Source organism: Daphnia magna, linkage group LG4, assembly GCF_020631705.1.
Source record: "Daphnia magna isolate NIES linkage group LG4, ASM2063170v1.1, whole genome shotgun sequence".
Taxonomy (NCBI): Eukaryota; Metazoa; Arthropoda; class Branchiopoda; order Diplostraca; family Daphniidae; genus Daphnia; species Daphnia magna.
The window spans coordinates 3,943,746-3,958,667 of NC_059185.1; the positions used below are offsets into that span (position 1 = coordinate 3,943,746).

The 14,922-nt window shown below is 34.0% G+C and overlaps 1 long non-coding RNA gene across 2 annotated transcripts; it reads right to left on the reverse strand.

The window, feature by feature from the left end:
• Window positions 1-2,566: 2,566 nt before the first annotated feature.
• LOC116935920 lies at window positions 2,567-3,745 on the reverse strand. Of its 2 annotated transcripts, none has more exons than XR_006645900.1 (3): window positions 3,686-3,745; window positions 3,079-3,137; window positions 2,567-3,002 (listed from the first exon to the last, which is right to left on the reverse strand). It is a non-coding gene; the product is annotated as an uncharacterized LOC116935920 (long non-coding RNA). The 2 variants fall into 2 exon arrangements; XR_006645901.1 differs by lacking the exon at window positions 3,686-3,745 and adding an exon at window positions 3,357-3,516.
• Between the last annotated feature and the right edge of the window lie 11,177 nt (window positions 3,746-14,922).

Here is a 14,922-nt window from a genome sequence, read left to right on the forward strand (position 1 = left end):
CACTTTTGTCAAAATCGGCCAAAAATGACATCTCTTGAAATTCTCCAGAAATCAGACGGTATAATCGAAATTGAACGCTGATTTCGATTTAGTCATTGGTTTTCTCTTTAGACTAGCCGTTAAAAAAATTAACGAAACTGTTAGCGCACCAACTTCATTTATGGTTTTTAACATGTAAATGAAAAACTATAAGACCAAGAGAAAAATTAACCTGATTTCCGTGATTTTCATTCAATTCTGAATCTAAATCATGTATTTTAAGCCAAATTTGAAATTTGGTCAAAAATGAAAAAGTGGGAAGGGTATAGCCTTTCCACTTTTGTCAAAATCGGCCAAAAATGACATCTCTTGAAATTCTCCAGAAATCAGACGGTATAATCGAAATTGAACGCTGATTTCGATTTAGTCATTGGTTTTCTCTTTAGACTAGCCGTTTAAAAAATTAACGAAACTGTTAGCGCACCAACTTCATTTATGGTTTTTAACATGTAAATGAAAAACTATAAGACCAATAGAAAAATAAACCTGATTTCCGTGATTTTCATTCAATTCTGAATCTAAATCATGTATTTTAAGCCAAATTTGAAATTTGGTCAAAAATGAAAAAGTGGGAAGGGTATAGCCTTTCCACTTTTGTCAAAATCGGCCAAAAATGACATCTCTTGAAATTCTCCAGAAATCAGACGGTATAATCGAAATTGAACGCTGGTTTCGATTTAGTCATTGGTTTTCTCTTTAGACTAGCCGTTAAAAAATTAACGAAACTGTTAGCGCACCAACTTCATTTATGGTTTTTAACATGTAAATGAAAAACTATAAGACCAATAGAAAAATAAACCTGATTTCCGTGATTTTCATTCAATTCTGAATCTAAATCATGTATTTTAAGCCAAATTTGAAATTTGGTCAAAAATGAAAAAGTGGGAAGGGTATAGCCTTTCCACTTTTGTCAAAATCGGCCAAAAATGACATCTCTTGAAATTCTCCAGAAATCAGACGGTATAATCGAAATTGAACGCTGATTTCGATTTAGTCATTGGTTTTCTCTTTAGACTAGCCGTTAAAAAAATTAACGAAACTGTTAGCGCACCAACTTCATTTATGGTTTTTAACATGTAAATGAAAAACTATAAGACCAATAGAAAAATAAACCTGATTTCCGTGATTTTCATTCAATTCTGAATCTAAATCATTTATTTTAAGCCAAATTTGAAATTTGGTCAAAAATGAAAAAGTGGGAAGGGTATAGCCTTTCCACTTTTGTCAAAATCGGCCAAAAATGACATCTCTTGAAATTCTCCAGAAATCAGACGGTATAATCGAAATTGAACGCTGATTTCGATTTAGTCATTGGTTTTCTCTTTAGACTAGCCGTTTAAAAAATTAACGAAACTGTTAGCGCACCAACTTCATTTATGGTTTTTAACATGTAAATGAAAAACTATAAGACCAATAGAAAAATAAACCTGATTTCCGTGATTTTCATTCAATTCTGAATCTAAATCATGTATTTTAAGCCAAATTTGAAATTTGGTCAAAAATGAAAAAGTGGGAAGGGTATAGCCTTTCCACTTTTGTCGAAATCGGCCAAAAATGACATCTCTTGAAACTCTCCAGAAATCAGACGGTATAATCGAAATTGAACGCTGATTTCGATTTAGTCATTGGTTTTCTCTTTAGACTAGCCGTTAAAAAAATTAACGAAACTGTTAGCGCACCAACTTCATTTATGGTTTTTAACATGTAAATGAAAAACTATAAGACCAATAGAAAAATTAACCTGATTTCCGTGATTTTCATTCAATTCTGAATCTAAATTATGTATTTTAAGCCAAATTTGAAATTTGGTCAAAAATGAAAAAGTGGGAAGGGTATAGCCTTTCCACTTTTGTCAAAATCGGCCAAAAATGACATCTCTTGAAATTCTCCAGAAATCAGACGGTATAATCGAAATTGAACGCTGGTTTCGATTTAGTCATTGGTTTTCTCTTTAGACTAGCCGTTTAAAAAATTAACGAAACTGTTAGCGCACCAACTTCATTTATGGTTTTTAACATGTAAATGAAAAACTATAAGACCAATAGAAAAATAAACCTGATTTCCGTGATTTTCATTCAATTCTGAATCTAAATCATGTATTTTAAGCCAAATTTGAAATTTGGTCAAAAATGAAAAAGTGGGAAGGGTATAGCCTTTCCACTTTTGTCAAAATCGGCCAAAAACGACATCTCTTGAAATTCTCCTGAAATCAGACGGTATAATCGAAATTGAACGCTGATTTCGATTTAGTCATTGGTTTTCTCTTTAGACTAGCCGTTTAAAAAATTAACGAAACTGTTAGCGCACCAACTTCATTTATGGTTTTTAACATGTAAATGAAAAACTATAAGACCAATAGAAAAATAAACCTGATTTCCGTGATTTTCATTGAATTCTGAATCTAAATCATGTATTTTAAGCCAAATTTGAAATTTGGTCAAAAATGAAAAAGTGGGAAGGGATTTCGATTTAGTCATTGGTTTTCTCTTTAGACTAGCCGTTTAAAAAATTAACGAAAACAGTTCTGTTAGCGCACCAACTTCATTTATGGTTTTAAACATGTAAATGAAAAACTATAAGACCAATATTTAGAAAATTTCAGGAAATATGGGCTGTATATAAAATCTAATAACTTTAAAACTAATTCCCCCTTCCAAAAATCTTTTACTGGGTTTGTAGAAGAGAATTAGCTCTTTAATATAAGACAAAAACGGAAGAGGAGGGGATTAAAGATAACTAACGGCAGTAATTTTCGCTAAAGCCGTTTCCCCGTAAGCTCTGTGTTAAACACGGAAGCGGTTTTTGGGTAGTAAAAAGGGAGACGGAACTCATTTTTCGTGTGGTGTTTCATCATTTTACAAGTTAGGGAAATAAAATTTGGCATGCATGACTCCATTTCCATCCATTCAAAGTCGTGCCACGAGATCTCATGAGACTGTCGAAACAGAAAATCTGTTTTGTACCTGTCGCAGAAAAGGGTGAGAGAAAAAATGCTTGGAGTTCATCGGATGTGATAAAAAGGGTTACAACAAATGGTACCACAAAATGTGCGTTAATGATTGTCCTGTAAATGTGGCTGACGAATGGTTTTGCATGACCTGTAAAAAATAAAAAAATTTAATCCTGAATATTAAATATTAAAAGTAATATTTTTTTTAGTTGCCTAATGTTAATGTTAACGAAAAGAAAACATATTGCTCGTTCTAGAGCAATAAGGAAAGTCGCGACTCAAAGCAGACAGAAAAAATAGGGAAAAAAATAATAAATCAAAAATTGATATAGTTTGGCAACGCTGTGTGAGGTGCAATAAGTGTGACCTTAATACATATGTAGTGAGACCATGTTGACAACCTCACACGGCCTGTGGAAAAACCAGTCCGTTGCCAGGCGACGCACAAAGCCCCGCCTTGAAAACAACTTCGCGGCCTGATTTTTCCCTATCTTCATGACCGACGCGCCATCTCTCTGAAAAAAAATCTCCCAAAACTTCGAGTCGCTCTTAGATTGCTCCGCGTTCCTTTATCGTTGAGCCGATAATTGACATGACCCCTTTGTTAATCTCCGCGTTATCTCCTCTACAACATGACGTCAAGTTTTGCGACACAGCATATAAAATAAGAAAACGTATAAAAGATAAGTACGAGACCCTGAAATCCACTCGAATGGGCCGACTAAACTGCTCCGCACTCCTTTTTCTATTCAGCCGATAAAAACGGGGACTCGACCGGGAGCTGCTGCGTTATTTCATCTACAAAAGGAAACCAATCTCAGCGGCACAGCATCTAAAATAAGAAAACGAACGAAAGATTAGTGTCAACACCCTGAAATCGCCGCGCCATCAGCGCCATCTCTAGGGTTAAGTCTCAGAAAAAGTGTCGGTCGATCCACCGGTCGTTGTAGAAGGGTAGGGGTGCCTGTATCAGGGGGTTGGGAAATGCGAGTTTTGATAGAATCCCTATCGGGAAATTTTCATGATTTTCATTCAACTAGGGGCCCTCACTCCGTTCAGGAAGTTCCCGATAGGGTACGGCCTGGTCGCCAATTCAACATAATATCTCGGAAACCGTTTGCTCTTCCGGCAAAACAGACTCCGTATACATGTCCTATGAGGCGTGCGCTGATCTGGTTAAAAACCATAAATGAAGTTGGTGCGCTAACAGAACTGTTTTCGTTAATTTTTTATGGTTTTTAACATGTAAATGGAAAACTATAAGACCAATAGAAAAATAAACCTGATTTCCGTGACTAGGGGCCCTCACTCCGTTCAGGAAGTTCCCGATAGGGTACGGCCTGGTCGCCAATTCGCCATAATATCTCGGAAACCGTTTGCTCTTCCGGCAAAACAGACTCCGTATACATGTCCTATGAGGCGTGCGCTGATCTGGTTAAAAACCATAAATGAAGTTGGTGCGCTAACAGAACTGTTTTCGTTAATTTTTTATGGTTTTTAACATGTAAATGGAAAACTATAAGACCAATAGAAAAATAAACCTGATTTCCGTGATTTTCATTCAATTCTGAATCTAAATCATGTATTTTAAGCCAAATTTGAAATTTGGCCAAAAATGAAAAAGTGGGAAGGGTATAGCCTTTCCACTTTTGCCAAAATCGGCCAAAAATGACATCTCTTGAAATTCTCCAAAAATCAGACGACATAATCGAAATTGAACGCTGATTTCGATTTAGTCATTGGTTTTCTCTTTAGACTAGCCGTTTAAAAAATTAACGAAAACAGTTCTGTTAGCGCACCAACTTCATTTATGGTTTTTAACATGTAAATGAAAAACTATAAGACCAATAGAAAAATAAACCTGATTTCCGTGATTTTCATTCAATTCTGAATCTAAATCATGTATTTTAAGCCAAATTTGAAATTTGGCCAAAAATGAAAAAGTGGGAAGGGTATAGCCTTTCCACTTTTGTCAAAATCGGCCAAAAATGACATCTCTTGAAATTCTCCAAAAATCAGACGACATAATCGAAATTGAACGCTGATTTCAATTTAGTCATCGGTTTTCTCTTTAGACTAGCCGTTTAAAAAATTAACGAAAACAGTTCTGTTAGCGCACCAACTTCATTTATGGTTTTTAACATTTAAATGAAAAACTATAAGACCAATATAAAAATAAACCTGATTTCCGTGATTTTCATTCAATTCTGAATCTAAATCATGTATTTTAAGCCAAATTTGAAATTTGGCCAAAAATGAAAACGTGGGAAGGGTATAGCCTTTCCACTTTTGTCAAAATCGGCCAAAAATGACATCTCTTGAAATTCTCCAAAAATCAGACGACATAATCGAAATTGAACGCTGATTTCAATTTAGTCATCGGTTTTCTCTTTAGACTAGCCGTTTAAAAAATTAACGAAAACAGTTCTGTTAGCGCACCAACTTCATTTATGGTTTTTAACATGTAAATGAAAAACTATAAGACCAATAGAAAAATAAACCTGATTTCCGTGATTTTCATTCAATTCTGAATCTAAATCATGTATTTTAAGCCAAATTTGAAATTTGGCCAAAAATGAAAAAGTGGGAAGGGTATAGCCTTTCCACTTTTGTCAAAATCGGCCAAAAATGACATCTCTTGAAATTCTCCAAAAATCAGACGACATAATCGAAATTGAACGCTGATTTCCATTTAGTCATCGGTTTTCTCTTTAGACTAGCCGTTTAAAAAATTAACGAAAAACAGTTCTGTTAGCGCACCAACTTCATTTATGGTTTTTAAAATGTAAATGAAAAACTATAAGACCAATAGAAAAATAAACCTGATTTCCGTGATTTTCATTCAATTCTGAATCTAAATCATGTATTTTAAGCCAAATTTGAAATTTGGCCAAAAATGAAAAAGTGGGAAGGGTATAGCCTTTCCACTTTTGCCAAAATCGGCCAAAAATGACATCTCTTGAAATTCTCCAAAAATCAGACGGTATAATCGACATTGAACGCCGATTTCGATTTAGTCATTGGTTTTCTCTTTAGACTAGCCGTTTAAAAAATTAACGAAAACAGTTCTGTTAGCGCACCAACTTCATTTATGGTTTTTAACATGTAAATGAAAAACTATAAGACCAATAGAAAAATAAACCTGATTTCCGTGATTTTCATTCAATTCTGAATCTAAATCATGTATTTTAAGCCAAATTTGAAATTTGGCCAAAAATGAAAAAGTGGGAAGGGTATAGCCTTTCCACTTTTGCCAAAATCGGCCAAAAATGACATCTCTTGAAATTCTCCAAAAATCAGACGGTATAATCGACATTGAACGCCGATTTCGATTTAGTCATTGGTTTTCTCTTTAGACTAGCCGTTTAAAAAATTAACGAAAAACAGTTCTGTTAGCGCACCAACTTCATTTATGGTTTTTAAAATGTAAATGAAAAACTATAAGACCAATAGAAAAATAAACCTGATTTCCGTGATTTTCATTCAATTCTGAATCTAAATCATGTATTTTAAGCCAAATTTGAAATTTGGCCAAAAATGAAAAAGTGGGAAGGGTATAGCCTTTCCACTTTTGCCAAAATCGGACAAAAATGACATCTCTTGAAATTCTCCAAAAATCAGATGACATAATCGAAATTGAACGCCGATTTCGATTTAGTCATTGGTTTTCTCTTTAGACTAGCCGTTTAAAAAATTAACGAAAACAGTTCTGTTAGCGCACCAACTTCATTTATGGTTTTTAACCAGATCAGCGCACGCCTCATAGGACATGTATACGGAGTCTGTTTTGCCTTTTTTAGCAAACGGTTTCCGAGATATTATGGCGAATTGGCGACCAGGCCGTACCCTATCGGGAACTTCCTGAACGGAGTGAGGGCCCCTAGTAAAAAGTGGATCAAACGGCGTTCCGTAGTTGCCCCTTTTTATGTAGACGACCATGATCGAAACAATGGAGCTCACACGGCCTGTGAAATAACCTGTCCGTTGCCGGGCGACGCACAAAGCCTCGCCTTGAAAAGTAACTTCGCGGCCTGATTTTTCCCTATCTTCATGACCGACGCGCCATCTCTCTGAAAAAAATCTCCAGAAATGTCGAGTCGCTCTTAGATTGCTCCGCATTCCTTTATTGTTGAGCCGATAATTGACAGAACCCCTTCGTTAATCTCCGCGTTATCTCCTCTACAACACGACGTCAAGTTTTGCGACGCAGCATCTAAAATAAGAAAACGTATAAAGGATACGTACGAGACCCTGAAATCGACTCGAGTTGGCTGACTAAACTGCTCCACACTCCTTCGTCGTTCAGCCGATAAAAACGGGGACTCAACCGGGAGCTGCTGAGTTATTTCCTCTACAAATGGAGACCAATCTCAGCGGCACAGCATCTAAAAAAAAAAAACGAACGAAAGATTAGTGCGGACACCCCTGAAATCGCCGCGCCATCAGCGCCATCTCTAAGGTAAAGTCTCAGAAAAAGTGTCGGTCGATCCACCGGTCGTTGTAGAAGGGTAGGGGTGCCTGTATCAGGGGGTTGGGAAATGCGAGTTTTGATAGAATCCCTATCGGGAAATTCAATTCTGAATCTAAATCATGTATTTTAAGCCAAATTTGAAATTTGGCCAAAAATGAAAAAGTGGGAAGGGTATAGCCTTTCCACTTTTGCCAAAATCGGCCAAAAATGACATCTCTTGAAATTCTCCAAAAATCAGACGGTATAATCGACATTGAACGCCGATTTCGATTTAGTCATTGGTTTTCTCTTTAGACTAGCCGTTTAAAAAATTAACGAAAACAGTTCTGTTAGCGCACCAACTTCATTTATGGTTTTTAACATGTAAATGAAAAACTATAAGACCAATAGAAAAATAAACCTGATTTCCGTGATTTTCATTCAATTCTGAATCTAAATCATGTATTTTAAGCCAAATTTGAAATTTGGCCAAAAATGAAAAAGTGGGAAGGGTATAGCCTTTCCACTTTTGCCAAAATCGGCCAAAAATGACATCTCTTGAAATTCTCCAAAAATCAGACGGTATAATCGACATTGAACGCCGATTTCGATTTAGTCATTGGTTTTCTCTTTAGACTAGCCGTTTAAAAAATTAACGAAAACAGTTCTGTTAGCGCACCAACTTCATTTATGGTTTTTAACATGTAAATGAAAAACTATAAGACCAATAGAAAAATAAACCTGATTTCCGTGATTTTCATTCAATTCTGAATCTAAATCATGTATTTTAAGGCCAAATTTGAAATTTGGCCAAAAATGAAAAAGTGGGAAGGGTATAGCCTTTCCACTTTTGCCAAAATCGGCCAAAAATGACATCTCTTGAAATTCTCCAAAAATCAGATGACATAATCGAAATTGAACGCCGATTTCGATTTAGTCATTGGTTTTCTCTTCAGACTAGCCGTTTAAAAAATTAACGAAAACAGTTCTGTTAGCGCACCAACTTCATTTATGGTTTTTAACATGTAAATGAAAAACTATAAGACCAATAGAAAAATAAACCTGATTTCCGTGATTTTCATTCAATTCTGAATCTAAATCATGTATTTTAAGCCAAATTTGAAATTTGGCCAAAAATGAAAAAGTGGGAAGGGTATAGCCTTTCCACTTTTGCCAAAATCGGCCAAAAATGACATCTCTTGAAATTCTCCAAAAATCAGACGGTATAATCGAAATTGAACGCCGATTTCGATTTAGTCATTGGTTTTCTCTTCAGACTAGCCGTTTAAAAAATTAACGAAAACAGTTCTGTTAGCGCACCAACTTCATTTATGGTTTTTAACATGTAAATGAAAAACTATAAGACCAATAGAAAAATAAACCTGATTTCCGTGATTTTCATTCAATTCTGAATCTAAATCATGTATTTTAAGCCAAATTTGAAATTTGGCCAAAAATGAAAAAGTGGGAAGGGTATAGCCTTTCCACTTTTGCCAAAATCGGCCAAAAATGACATCTCTTGAAATTCTCCAAAAATCAGACGGTATAATCGACATTGAACGCCGATTTCGATTTAGTCATTGGTTTTCTCTTTAGACTAGCCGTTTAAAAAATTAACGAAAACAGTTCTGTTAGCGCACCAACTTCATTTATGGTTTTTAACATGTAAATGAAAAACTATAAGACCAATAGAAAAATAAACCTGATTTCCGTGATTTTCATTCAATTCTGAATCTAAATCATGTATTTTAAGCCAAATTTGAAATTTGGCCAAAAATGAAAAAGTGGGAAGGGTATAGCCTTTCCACTTTTGCCAAAATCGGCCAAAAATGACATCTCTTGAAATTCTCCAAAAATCAGACGGTATAATCGAAATTGAACGCCGATTTCGATTTAGTCATTGGTTTTCTCTTCAGACTAGCCGTTTAAAAAATTAACGAAAACAGTTCTGTTAGCGCACCAACTTCATTTATGGTTTTTAACATGTAAATGAAAAACTATAAGACCAATAGAAAAATAAACCTGATTTCCGTGATTTTCATTCAATTCTGAATCTAAATCATGTATTTTAAGCCAAATTTGAAATTTGGCCAAAAATGAAAAAAGTGGGAAGGGTATAGCCTTTCCACTTTTGCCAAAATCGGCCAAAAATGACATCTCTTGAAATTCTCCAAAAATCAGACGGTATAATCGACATTGAACGCCGATTTCGATTTAGTCATTGGTTTTCTCTTTAGACTAGCCGTTTAAAAAATTAACGAAAACAGTTCTGTTAGCGCACCAACTTCATTTATGGTTTTTAACATGTAAATGAAAAACTATAAGACCAATAGAAAAATAAACCTGATTTCCGTGATTTTCATTCAATTCTGAATCTAAATCATGTATTTTAAGCCAAATTTGAAATTTGGCCAAAAATGAAAAAGTGGGAAGGGTATAGCCTTTCCACTTTTGCCAAAATCGGCCAAAAATGACATCTCTTGAAATTCTCCAAAAATCAGACGGTATAATCGACATTGAACGCCGATTTCGATTTAGTCATTGGTTTTCTCTTTAGACTAGCCGTTTAAAAAATTAACGAAAACAGTTCTGTTAGCGCACCAACTTCATTTATGGTTTTTAACATGTAAATGAAAAACTATAAGACCAATAGAAAAATAAACCTGATTTCCGTGATTTTCATTCAATTCTGAATCTAAATCATGTATTTTAAGCCAAATTTGAAATTTGGCCAAAAATGAAAAAGTGGGAAGGGTATAGCCTTTCCACTTTTGCCAAAATCGGCCAAAAATGACATCTCTTGAAATTCTCCAAAAATCAGACGGTATAATCGACATTGAACGCCGATTTCGATTTAGTCATTGGTTTTCTCTTTAGACTAGCCGTTTAAAAAATTAACGAAAACAGTTCTGTTAGCGCACCAACTTCATTTATGGTTTTTAACATGTAAATGAAAAACTATAAGACCAATAGAAAAATAAACCTGATTTCCGTGATTTTCATTCAATTCTGAATCTAAATCATGTATTTTAAGCCAAATTTGAAATTTGGCCAAAAATGAAAAAGTGGGAAGGGTATAGCCTTTCCACTTTTGCCAAAATCGGCCAAAAATGACATCTCTTGAAATTCTCCAAAAATCAGATGGTATCAAAATCGACATGAAACGCCGATTTCTGATTTAGTCATTGGTTTTCTTTTTTAACTTGCCGTTTAAAAAATTAACGAAAACAGTTCTGTTGGCGCACCAACTTCATTTTATTGGTTTATCAAATATACGAATAAAAAAAACTATAAGACCAATAGATAAATAACAAACCTCATTTCCGTGATTTTCATTCAATTACTGGATCAAAATCATGTCTTTTAAAAATAACGAGATCTTAAATTTGCCCATAAAAAATCGCACAAGACTTTACGCCGATTTCCTCGGATATTTATACATTGGTTTTCTAAAAACTTTAAACTTAATAAACATGCTGAAGTTTAAAAAATTAAAAAATAAATTTAGCATAAATTTAATTTCAATTTATATTTACCTCTGTTTAACCTAAGTTCACATCATCTTGAATTCCGAAAAAAAACCTGAATTCGTGATTGTTAATGATCGCCCGAATTTCGAATCCTGGTAAAGCCTGTTAAATACATGTCATATTTAAATAATGAAAATATCCATTTAAAATTCTGCCAAAAACGACATCTCTTCAAATTCGTCCAAAAATCAGACGGTATAATCGACATTGAACGCCGATTTCGATTTAGTCATTGGTTTTCTCTTTAGACTAGCCGTTTAAAAAATTAACGAAAACAGTTCTGTTAGCGCACCAACTTCATTTATGGTTTTTAACATGTAAATGAAAAACTATAAGACCAATAGAAAAATAAACCTGATTTCCGTGATTTTCATTCAATTCTGAATCTAAATCATGTATTTTAAGCCAAATTTGAAATTTGGCCAAAAATGAAAAAGTGGGAAGGGTATAGCCTTTCCACTTTTGCCAAAATCGGCCAAAAATGACATCTCTTGAAATTCTCCAAAAATCAGACGGTATAATCGACATTGAACGCCGATTTCGATTTAGTCATTGGTTTTCTCTTTAGACTAGCCGTTTAAAAAATTAACGAAAACAGTTCTGTTAGCGCACCAACTTCATTTATGGTTTTTAACATGTAAATGAAAAACTATAAGACCAATAGAAAAATAAACCTGATTTCCGTGATTTTCATTCAATTCTGAATCTAAATCATGTATTTTAAGCCAAATTTGAAATTTGGCCAAAAATGAAAAAGTGGGAAGGGTATAGCCTTTCCACTTTTGCCAAAATCGGCCAAAAATGACATCTCTTGAAATTCTCCAAAAATCAGACGGTATAATCGACATTGAACGCCGATTTCGATTTAGTCATTGGTTTTCTCTTTAGACTAGCCGTTTAAAAAATTAACGAAAACAGTTCTGTTAGCGCACCAACTTCATTTATGGTTTTTAACATGTAAATGAAAAACTATAAGACCAATAGAAAAATAAACCTGATTTCCGTGATTTTCATTCAATTCTGAATCTAAATCATGTATTTTAAGCCAAATTTGAAATTTGGCCAAAAATGAAAAAGTGGGAAGGGTGTAGCCTTTCCACTTTTGCCAAAATCGGCCAAAAATGACATCTCTTGAAATTCTCCAAAAATCAGACGGTATAATCGACATTGAACGCCGATTTCGATTTAGTCATTGGTTTTCTCTTTAGACTAGCCGTTTAAAAAATTAACGAAAACAGTTCTGTTAGCGCACCAACTTCATTTATGGTTTTTAACATGTAAATGAAAAACTATAAGACCAATAGAAAAATAAACCTGATTTCCGTGATTTTCATTCAATTCTGAATCTAAATCATGTATTTTAAACCAAATTTGAAATTTGGCCAAAAATGAAAAAGTGGGAAGGGTATAGCCTTTCCACTTTTGCCAAAACCGGCCAAAAATGACATCTCTTGAAATTCTCCAAAAATCAGACGGTATAATCGACATTGAACGCCGATTTCGATTTAGTCATTGGTTTTCTCTTTAGACTAGCCGTTTAAAAAATTAACGAAAACAGTTCTGTTAGCGCACCAACTTCATTTATGGTTTTTAACATGTAAATGAAAAACTATAAGACCAATAGAAAAATAAACCTGATTTCCGTGATTTTCATTCAATTCTGAATCTAAATCATGTATTTTAAGCCAAATTTGAAATTTGGCCAAAAATGAAAAAGTGGGAAGGGTGTAGCCTTTCCACTTTTGCCAAAATCGGCCAAAAATGACATCTCTTGAAATTCTCCAAAAATCAGACGGTATAATCGACATTGAACGCCGATTTCGATTTAGTCATTGGTTTTCTCTTTAGACTAGCCGTTTAAAAAATTAACGAAAACAGTTCTGTTAGCGCACCAACTTCATTTATGGTTTTTAACATGTAAATGAAAAACTATAAGACCAATAGAAAAATAAACCTGATTTCCGTGATTTTCATTCAATTCTGAATCTAAATCATGTATTTTAAGCCAAATTTGAAATTTGGCCAAAAATGAAAAAGTGGGAAGGGTATAGCCTTTCCACTTTTGCCAAAATCGGCCAAAAATGACATCTCTTGAAATTCTCCAAAAATCAGATGACATAATCGAAATTGAACGCCGATTTCGATTTAGTCATTGGTTTTCTCTTTCAGACTAGCCGTTTAAAAAATTAACGAAAACAGTTCTGTTAGCGCACCAACTTCATTTATGGTTTTTAACATGTAAATGAAAAACTATAAGACCAATAGAAAAATAAACCTGATTTCCGTGATTTTCATTCAATTCTGAATCTAAATCATGTATTTTAAGCCAAATTTGAAATTTGGCCAAAAATGAAAAAGTGGGAAGGGTGTAGCCTTTCCACTTTTGCCAAAATCGGCCAAAAATGACATCTCTTGAAATTCTCCAAAAATCAGACGGTATAATCGACATTGAACGCCGATTTCGATTTAGTCATTGGTTTTCTCTTTAGACTAGCCGTTTAAAAAATTAACGAAAACAGTTCTGTTAGCGCACCAACTTCATTTATGGTTTTTAACATGTAAATGAAAAACTATAAGACCAATAGAAAAATAAACCTGATTTCCGTGATTTTCATTCAATTCTGAATCTAAATCATGTATTTTAAACCAAATTTGAAATTTGGCCAAAAATGAAAAAGTGGGAAGGGTATAGCCTTTCCACTTTTGCCAAAACCGGCCAACAAAAATGACATCTCTTGAAATTCTCCAAAAATCAGACGGTATAATCGACATTGAACGCCGATTTCGATTTAGTCATTGGTTTTCTCTTTAGACTAGCCGTTTAAAAAATTAACGAAAACAGTTCTGTTAGCGCACCAACTTCATTTATGGTTTTTAACATGTAAATGAAAAACTATAAGACCAATAGAAAAATAAACCTGATTTCCGTGATTTTCATTCAATTCTGAATCTAAATCATGTATTTTAAGCCAAATTTGAAATTTGGCCAAAAATGAAAAAGTGGGAAGGGTATAGCCTTTCCACTTTTGCCAAAATCGGCCAAAAATGACATCTCTTGAAATTCTCCAAAAATCAGATGACATAATCGAAATTGAACGCCGATTTCGATTTAGTCATTGGTTTTCTCTTCAGACTAGCCGTTTAAAAAATTAACGAAAACAGTTCTGTTAGCGCACCAACTTCATTTATGGTTTTTAACATGTAAATGAAAAACTATAAGACCAATAGAAAAATAAACCTGATTTCCGTGATTTTCATTCAATTCTGAATCTAAATCATGTATTTTAAGCCAAATTTGAAATTTGGCCAAAAATGAAAAAGTGGGAAGGGTATAGCCTTTCCACTTTTGCCAAAATCGGCCAAAAATGACATCTCTTGAAATTCTCCAAAAATCAGACGGTATAATCGACATTGAACGCCGATTTCGATTTAGTCATTGGTTTTCTCTTTAGACTAGCCGTTTAAAAAATTAACGAAAACAGTTCTGTTAGCGCACCAACTTCATTTATGGTTTTTAACATGTAAATGAAAAACTATAAGACCAATAGAAAAATAAACCTGATTTCCGTGATTTTCATTCAATTCTGAATCTAAATCATGTATTTTAAACCAAATTTGAAATTTGGCCAAAAATGAAAAAGTGGGAAGGGTATAGCCTTTCCACTTTTGCCAAAATCGGCCAAAAATGACATCTCTTGAAATTCTTCAAAAATCAGACGGTATAATCGACATTGAACGCCGATTTCGATTTAGTCATTGGTTTTCTCTTTAGACTAGCCGTTTAAAAAATTAACGAAAACAGTTCTGTTAGCGCACCAACTTCATTTATGGTTTTTAACATGTAAATGAAAAACTATAAGACCAATAGAAAAATAAACCTGATTTCCGTGATTTGTATTCAATTCTGAATCTAAATCATGTATTTTAAGCCAAATTTGAAATTTGGCCAAAAA